Below are 9,878 nucleotides of genomic sequence, written 5' to 3' on the forward strand. Positions count from 1 at the left end.
ACACCTATCTTCCTATTTACAATCACACAATAAACACTATCATCATTGACGAATACATAGACGGAGTGGTGGCCATTTTTTCGGGCACCACTCTATACCCCTGGGGAGTGACGGATTACAATTATTACAATCACTCGACCATTGAGAAGCCCCTCAATTCAAATCACGTCAGTTTGACAACAGTTGTCATTTCCATTTTTGTTTACCTCCTGTTTCTGATTCAATCAATGAATCGAGACGAGTTTGTTGAATGTTTTTATCCTCCATGCAGTGTAGGCAGGTGCGGTCGACAAATCAAGACAAAATTTTCAAAACGACTTATCTGCTTTTGTAAACAAAGATTCAAACGACGATTTGACGAATCTGATAGCTCTCCCACGCAAATCAACACCACCAATAGGTAGCTGAAGGTTTCCGCTACCTGCTGATGGTGTTGGTTTGCGTGGGAGAGCTATCAGATTCGTCAAATCGTCGTTTGAATCTTTGTTTACAAAAGCAGATAAGTCGTTTTGAAAATTTTGTCTTGAAATATTAATGTATATAAATAGTTCCCAGTGAAGTTCTTGATATGAGGTAATTATTTGTTGTATTTCAGTAGAATTGCAATATTTTAATACCATTGATTTTCTATATACAGCTTTTCGTTTGGAACTTCTGGAAAATCAAAACCAGCATCAGCAGCAGTCGGTCATCAACATCGTAGGCGACGATTGACGGATGGCTAAAAGGTAAACTAGCTTTCGAACCATCGGTGGGGAATTGTCACAGCTCTGCGAATCGCTGATCCTAGACATAATCGAAAGTTACCAGCTACGGAATCGATTAATCCACCAGAAACTGCCGCAGTTTTACCAGCTACGGAATCAATTAATCCGCCAGCAACCGTCGCAGTTCTACAATTCCGAGCTCCACGGATGTCCCAAGAATATTAAAGATTCCCACGACAGGCCCAATTGCCCAACAGTAAACCAGTGGTCTTTTAACGAATAAGAAAAACAGGGTGTGCGGGTGCAAACATTGACGGCACCTTAGACGAATGGAACCAAGACCTATGAAATCGCGCGGTCCGGTCTGGAAGGTCCAACCGGACGTAAAAATCATTCGGATAACGTGAAGATCTTTTCGATGTTGGATACAATTTGATTGCGGCCTAGTCTTGTTGTTCCCGGAAGTGGCCGACAAGAAGAACAGACGGCGCACAGCTCAAGACAGAGGAGAAATGAAACGTGAGCCAGGTAGGCTGTTATTGCTTTTTGAACCAAAAGCTGCTATTCAATGCTGCTGTTTCAATAACATCCGGATCACAGATTTGTCAACGGATTGGTAAGTTGTTTAGGTAGGGTATAACACCCAACAATCACCCTGATCCCAATTTTTGGCCCACCTCGTTTAAAATCATTTCTTAAAAACAGTTTAAGTTCCCGTATTTTCATAAAGTTATTAAATAATTATTTTTAAACAAATATTGTGAAAATATTTGAACTTACAGTCTTACCCTAGTTGAAATTTTACAATTTAATGAAATACCTAATAAGGAATTTATTTTGATATTTTTCAGGTCTCGGTGCGGTCAGTCGCAACTGTTCCATTTCCATCAATCTTTCCACCATCTACAGTACCCTCAGCCAAGTCACCAGTTCCGGAATTGCATGCCATCAAAAGTTCACCCAGTTGTGATCCTGAGCTTGCTACAATTGATGTTTCATCCACCTCACACATTAGAAGCTGATAGGAATGGAATTGCTTCCATCAGTTCTGATATTGGGTGCCATGAATGATGTTCCCTCGCTGCTAGTAATGCAGCAATAATCAGGCATCCGACAATATAAAGGCTGCATACCTCCTGGCTGTCCTCGGCGGCAACGCCAGCCCATCGAGTGCCGACATCGAGAAGATCCTGAGCTCGGTTGGTATCGAGGCCGATTCGACTCGCGTCCCCAAGGTGGTCAACGAGCTGAAGGGCAAGTCGGTGGAGGAACTGATGGCCTCCGGTCGCGAGAAGCTCTTGTCGATACCAGCTGGTAGAGCCGCTCCAGCTGACGATGCTTGTGCTCATGCCGTTGGCGCTGCTGCCGCTCCTGCTGAAGATTAGAAGGAAGAGTCGGAATCGGAGGACGACTTTCGGTCGTCGGGGGCTTCGGTCTCTTTTAATAAGAAGGGATTCAACCACATCATTGGAATGTGACGATGACCATTCGTACGAAAGGTACAAATATTTATTTCTGTGAATTAAATAACCAAAAAATTGTGACGTCTGATTCCAAACTCTCAAACATACATATTATGAAGCTATACTAGTGCAGCGGAATCGACACAGTTTCGCCCATGAGACCGCGCATGGCCGATCAATTCCCATTTGGCAGCTTCTAGCACTCCACAAGAATAGGCAAACATTGGTGCTTCATCCGATAAAAAGCAAAATAACAAAACCGTTCATCATCCTACAACCACTTGCAATGGTGCATACAATGACGGCACTTCGGACGGCACGCAACATATCAATGGAACTTGCGAAATTCCCGTGGCCGAGTGACAAAGTAGTGCGGTATACCGTGTGTTAATAAAAGCTTCAACCGAACACACATCGACAACATCCGGACAACTACAGAAAAAACAACTTTCCTACGTTCATTTCAATTTGTATGTTTCCTGGTCTTGCCGATCCGGAACTGTCATCTATAGGAAATGGCCATGACGGAGGCCGGGGAAAGTCCGGGAGTCGTTCAACATAGAGAGGACATGGGCACGAATGGGATCCTGTTATTATTTTTCGTTCTAAGAGCTATTTTGATATGCTGCTGAAATAACGATCGGATCGCAGATTTTTATTTGAAAGGTAGGTTATTTAGTAAAAAAAATTATAACGGAATAGTGTAATTTTAGGATTTGTTATTTTTTTCAGATCTTTGTACCAGCCGAGAGTTTTTCCTCAAACGGCCATACCGTCAGAAACCCTATTGCAATTCCGGTCGAGGTTCCGGTATGGCATGCCCTCAAACTTCTACAAAGCTTTTTGTTACTTGGGATTGCTTCTATGAGGCTGAGAGATACTAAGTTCTTCCGGCGACACTTCTATCATCCATGCTGCCATCAGTAACTGTTCATGTATTCGGCTATTCGGCAAGAAAAATTGCTGAAATGTATTATCTCTATTATACTGCCGTCATACGCATATTTGTCCCATGTTTGCTGGGATTTTCTATGTACATGGGACAGTTATGCGTATAACGGCAGTATAGAGCATGTAATAAAACCCGAGTTAAAGCAATACAATATTTGATATTTTATTTTTGTATCTTATGCGTAGAATAATAATTCAAAGCAAAAAGATTTTTAAATCCAAAACCAAAAAAAAAAATCACCCATATCTATATGAGTCAATTTAACCTATAATAAAGTATCCATAAACAGGTGAACTTTACCAATATTTCCATGAACCGATTGTACTCAAATATGAGTAAATGTCAATTCACCCATAAATACGTATGTGCACTTTTTCGAGATTATAGATATAGTTCACCCATATTTAGGTGAACTGAACTAAGCGTGAAGAGTAGTATAATGTTGAACCGCTGGAGTCAGATGTTTGGAACGACTTGATTACGGGGTCAATCAAGAGATTCTTAATCTGCTTGAGTTGTCGGACCTCAAGGACCACATTGTGGACGCACGAACGAAATACACGATGACATTTATTCAATATGAATCATTGATTATATTTACGGAGATACATTTGCATAACTTGGTGAATCGCATTGCTTCCCACGCTACCGTAATGTGTAATAAATTACCGTAATGATTAAGAATACATACCTATTTTAAGATCACTTCAAAACGAACTTTTGTTGAGAGGCCCGAAGATCCATATTGTTACACATCAATCGACTAAGTGGCTAAGTTGCTTGATTGGTTGATTGCTTGTTTGATTGATTGATTGGTATGGTAGCTTGCTTGAATGGTTGGTTGCTTGAGTGGTTGACTGGTTGGTTTACTGGTTGATTGATTGGTTGTGGTTATTTAGTTGATTGGTTGATTAGTTGGTCGGCTGGTTAGTTGATAAGTTGTTTTGTTGATTGCGTGGTTAATTAGTTGGTTGGTTGCTTGATTGGTTGGTTTCTTGATGGCTTGGTTGATTATTTGGTTGATTGCTGCTTGATTTGTTAGTTGGTAGTATGGTTGATTGGTTGGTTGCTTGACAGGTTGATTGATTGGTTAGTAGGCTGATTAGTTGATTAGTTGTTTTGTTGGCTGCTTGGTTGATTGGTTAATAAGTTGATTGCTGGATTGGTCGGTTATTTAGTTGATTGGTTGTTTGATTGGTGATTGGTTGGTTGCTTGAATGGTTGATTAGCTGGTTGGTTGTTTGATTGCTTGGTTGATTGGTAGCTTGCTTGAATTGTTGGTTGCTTGATTGTTGGTTGGTTGCTTGACTGGTTGATTGGTTAGTCGGCTGGTTAGTTGATTAGTTGTTTTGTTGGTTGCTTGGTTGATTGGTTAATAAGTAGATTGGTAGCTTGCTTGAATGGTTGGTTGTTTGATTAGTTAGTTGGTTATTTGGTTAGTTGGCTGCTGCTTGATTTGTTAGTTGGAAGCAAGGATGTTATCGATCATTTAGTAATTTGCGTTAGATCATTTAGTAGTTTGTCAATAGCTCATTCCAAGAGCTGAATTTCAAAATATGTTGTATGGTGGACCTCTATTTTTTTTTTTTAATTCTTTATTAAGGTGTTTTTTTAATTCTAGATTAAGTTCAACACCGAAATGGTGGACTTCTAGTGCGAAGGTTTTTCTACAACTCTGCCTAATGGTTTATTGTTGGAATTTCACTAGTGACGGAGTTATAGCGCTAGTTGCAGTCTCTTAAACTAAGTGATCGAAATTTTGTTATCATTTAGTCTAAGTTACTGAAACTATAGCTATATCTTCGTTACTAGTGAAATTCAAACAATGAACCATTAGGCAGAGTTGTAGAAAAAACCTCCGCACTAGAAGTCCACCATATAATACATTTTGAAATTCAGCTTTTGGAATGAGCTATTGACAAACTACTAAATGATCGAACGCAAATTACTAAATGATCGATAACATCCTTGGTTGGAAGAATGGTTGATTGGTTGGTAATTTGGTTGATTGGTTGCTTGACTGGTTGATTGATTGGTTGGTCGGCTCGTTAGTTCATATGTTGTTTTGTTGGTTGCTTGATTGATTGATTAGTTGGTTGGTTGAATGATTGCTTGGTTGATTGGTAGGTTGCTTTAAAGGTTGGTTATTTGATTGATTGATGCTTGATTTGTTAGTTGTTAGAATGGTTGATTGGTTGGTTGATTGCTTGATTGGTTGGTAATTTGGTTGATTGGTTGCTTGACTAGTTGATTGATTGGTTGCTTGATTGGTTGGTCGGCTGGATAGTTGACATGTTGTTTTGTTGGTTGCTTGGTGGTTGATTAGTTGGTTGGTTGGTTGGTTGCTTGATTGCTTGGTTGATTGGTAGCTTACTTGATTGGTTGGTTGCTGCTTGATTTGTTAGTTGGTAGTATGGTTGATTGGTTGGTTGCTTGATTGTTGGTTGGTTACTTCATTATTGGTTGGTTGGTTGACTGGTTGATTGGTTGGTTGCTTGTTGATTAGTTGTTTTGTTGGTTGCTTGGTTGATTGGTTAATAAGTTGATTGCTAGATTGCTTGATTGGTTAGTTGATTGATTGGTTAGTTATTTGGTTGATGGGTTGGTTGGTCGGGGGCAGCAGGGACTATGTCCAAGGGCTTGACGATCCCTCCCCAGGCCATCTGCGAGTTATGGCGCCTGCCTAGGATGTGGTGGGGTTTGACAGTAGGCCCTGTTTAACCTCTATAAAAAGCTGCATGTATCCGCAAGTAGGCTCCGCCAAAGCAACCGTGTGCCGCTCAAAGCGCACAAGCCCAAGTCCTGGTGTTAGGTGGGACGCTAAACAGCCAATCAAGCAACCAACCAATAACCAATGAAACAACCAATCAACAAAATAACCAACCAATCTAGCAATCAACTTATTAATCAATCAACCAAGCAGCCAACAAAACAACTAATCAACTAACTAGCTTACTAACCAATCAATCAACCTGTTAAGCAACCAACCAATCAACCATACTACCAACTAACAAATCAAGCAGCAATCAACCAAATAATCAACCAAACAATCAAGCAACCAACCAACTAATCAAGCAAGCAACCAACTAATTAACCAATCAACTAAACAACTTACCAATTAACGAAACGACCAACCAATCAAGTAACCAATCAACAAAATAACCACAACCAATCAATCAAGTAAAGCAACCAAATAAGTAACCAACCACCAATCAATCAACTAATCCAGCAACCAACCAATTAAGCAAGCTACCAATCAACCAACTAACTAATCAACCAATCAACCAACAAGCTAATCAACCAAATAAGCAACCAACCAATCAACCATTCAAGCAACCAACAAAACAACTAATCAACTAACCAGCCGACCAACCATTCAATCAACCAGTAAAGCAAACAATCAACCAAATAACCAACCAACCAACTAATCCGGCAATCAGCCATTCAGGTAAGCTACCAATCAACCAACCAACTTATCATCAACCAAGCAACCATTGAAGCAACCAACAAAACAACATATGAACTAACCAGCCGACCAACCAATCAATCAACCAGGCAAGCAACCAATCAATCAAATAACCTGATTGGTTGGTTGGATTGGCAACCAACCAACAACCAATTGGTTGATTAGTTGTTTTTTTTGGTTTCTTGATTGGTTGATTAGTTGATTGATTGATTGATTGGTTGGTTATGCTTGATTAGTTAGTTGGTCTTACTGCTGATTAGTTGGTTCCTTAATAGTTGGCTGGTTGCTTAATTGGTTGGTTGGTTGCTTCATTGTTTGTTGGTTGCTTGGTTGGTTATTCAGATGATTGTTTGCTTGATTGGCTAATCCAGCAATCAGCCATTCAAGTAAGCTACCAATCAATCAAGCAACGAATCAACCAACCAAGCAACCATTGAAGCAACGAACAAAACAACATATCAACTAACCAGCCGACCAGCCAATCAAGCAACCAAACAATCAACCAGTGAAGCAACCAATCAACCAAATTACCAACCAATCAATCAATCAACCAACAATGAAGCAACCATCCAATCAACCATTCTACCAACTAACAAATCAAGCAGCAACCAACCAACCCATCAACCAAATAACTAACCAATCAAGCAACCTAGCAATCAACTTATTAACCAATCAACCAAGAAACCAACAAAACAAGCAACCAATTAAGCAACCAACCAACTATAAACCATTCAACAGTTCTACCAACTAACAAATCAAGCAGCAACCAAACAATCAAACAATCATTCTACCAACTAACAAATCAAGCAACCAACCAATAACCAGGCAACCAATCAACTAATCTACCAATCAAGCAATCAACAAAACAACTAATCAACCCATCAAGCAACCGACCAACAATCAACCAACCAACTAATCAACCAATCAACTAATCAATCAACCAATCAACTGAATAATTAACTAGTCAACGATTCCAGCAACCAACCAATCAACCAATCAAGCAACCAACTAATCAGCCATTTAAGCAACCAACAAAACAACTAATCAACTAACCAGCGACCAGTCAAACAACCAATCAACCAAATAACCAACCAATCAAGCAACCAACCAACTATGAAGCAACCAACCATTCAACAGTTCTACCAACTAACAAATCAAGCAGCAACCAACCAATTAATCATTCTATCAACCAACCAATCAACTAAATAACCAATCAATCAACCAACAAACAATGAAGCAACCAAACAACCAACTATCAAGGAACTAACTAATCAACAATTCTACCTACTAACAAATCAAGCAACAACCAACCAATCAACTAATCAATCAATCAATCAACTAATCAACCAATCAAGAAACCAACAAAACAACTAATCAACCAACCGGCCGAACAACCATTCAATCAAACGGTAAAGCAACCCATCAACCAAATAACCAACCAAATAATCCAGCAATCAGCCATTCAAGTAAGCTACCAATCAATCAAGCAACGAATCAACTAATCAACCAACCAAGCAACCAACAAAACAACATGTCAACTAACCAGCCGACCAACCAATCAAGCAAGCAATCAACCTACCAATCAATTATTCTACCATCTAACAAATCAAGCAGCAATCAATCATTCAACCAACCAACTAATCAACCATTCAAGCAACCAACAAAACAACATATAAACTAACGAGCCGACCAACCAATCAATCAATCAGTCAAGCAACCAATCAACCAAATTACCAACCAATCAAGTAATCAATAAACAAAAAAGAATCCAACCAATCAACCATTCTTCCAACTAACAAATCAAGCAGCAACCAACTAACCAAATAACCAACGAATCAATCAACTAACTAATAAAACAACCAACCATTCAAGCAAGCTACCAATCAACTTATTAACCAATCAACCAAGCAACCAACAAAACAATTAATCAACTAACCAGCCGACTAATCAATCAAGCAACCAACCAATCAACCAGTTAAGCAACCAACCAACAATCAAGCAACCAACAATTAATGCAAGCTACCAATCAACCAAGCAATCAAGCAACCAACCAACCAGCGAATCAACCAATTAAGCAACCAACCATTCTACAAACTAACAAATCAAGCAGCAACCCATAAACCAAATTACTAATCAATCAAACGACCATCCATTCAAGCATGCTACCAATCAATCAACCAACCAATAATCAAGCAACCAACCAACTAATCAATCAATCAAGCAACCAACCAATTAGCCATCCAAGCAACCTACAAAACAACTAATCAACTAACCAGCCGACCAACTAATCAAGTAACCAATCAACCAACCTATCAATCAAATAACCAACCAATCAACCAAATAACAAAACAACTAATTAACTAACCAGCCGACCAACAATCAATCAACCAGTCAAGCAACCAACCAACTATCAATCATTCAACAGTTCTTCAACAGTGTTCAACAACTAACAAATCAAGCAGCAACCAACCATTCAATCAATCATTCTACCAACTAACAAATCAAGCAACCAACCAACTAATCTACCAATCAAGCAATCAACAAAACAATTAATCAACCCATCAAGCAACCGACAAACAATCAACCAACCAACTAATCAAGCAATCAACTAATCAACCAACCAATAAAGCAATCAATCAACTGAATAACCAATCAATCAACCAACAACAATGAAGCAACCAACAAACAATGAGCAAACAACCAACTAGCTATTAAACTGATCCAAAATTATTTATCAGATCGCTCACTGCAGGTAAACTATCAGAATTCTAAATATTTAGGACTTCTGCTAGATCAAAAATTACTTTTAAAAATCACATTGAAGGCCTTCAAGCCAAATGTACCAAATATATTAAGTGGATCCACTTATAAACAGAAAATCAAAACTTTGTCCTTTTGATTTACAAACAAATTTTTAGACCAGCCATGTTGTATGCTGTGCCAATATGGACTAGTTGCTGCAATACCAGAAAGAAGGCACTTCAGAGGATTGTTCCTCCTCGGACCACCACGATTACCAGATGGTCTTCCTTCAGTCCCTCCTCGGTAAGAGTGAAATCAGGAGTGATTCAGTTTCATTCCAAATTTTCGACCACTATTCTAGTTTGAATCTGGAGCCAAATAGAACAAACTCGCTGGTTTCCCCAGCAGTGTTCTATTCATGTTTTTTAAATTTTCAATTAAATGAAATCATCATGTTGGCGCCAAGAAAGGCGCCGTAATTGCAAAGTGGATTTAACCGTAGATAAAATGACGCATTCATACACCAAAACAATTGGAAAATATTTGAA

The 9,878-nt window shown here is 39.1% G+C and overlaps 1 long non-coding RNA gene across 1 annotated transcript; it reads left to right on the plus strand.

The window, feature by feature from the left end:
• Positions 1–1,115: 1,115 nt before the first annotated feature.
• On the plus strand, positions 1,116–3,806 carry LOC134227234 (uncharacterized). Its single transcript, XR_009983634.1, has 3 exons — positions 1,116–1,323; positions 1,559–2,836; positions 2,903–3,806. It is a non-coding gene; the product is annotated as an uncharacterized LOC134227234 (long non-coding RNA).
• Positions 3,807–9,878: the final 6,072 nt, after the last annotated feature.

This window comes from Armigeres subalbatus, chromosome 3 (assembly GCF_024139115.2).
Source record: "Armigeres subalbatus isolate Guangzhou_Male chromosome 3, GZ_Asu_2, whole genome shotgun sequence".
Taxonomy (NCBI): Eukaryota; Metazoa; Arthropoda; class Insecta; order Diptera; family Culicidae; genus Armigeres; species Armigeres subalbatus.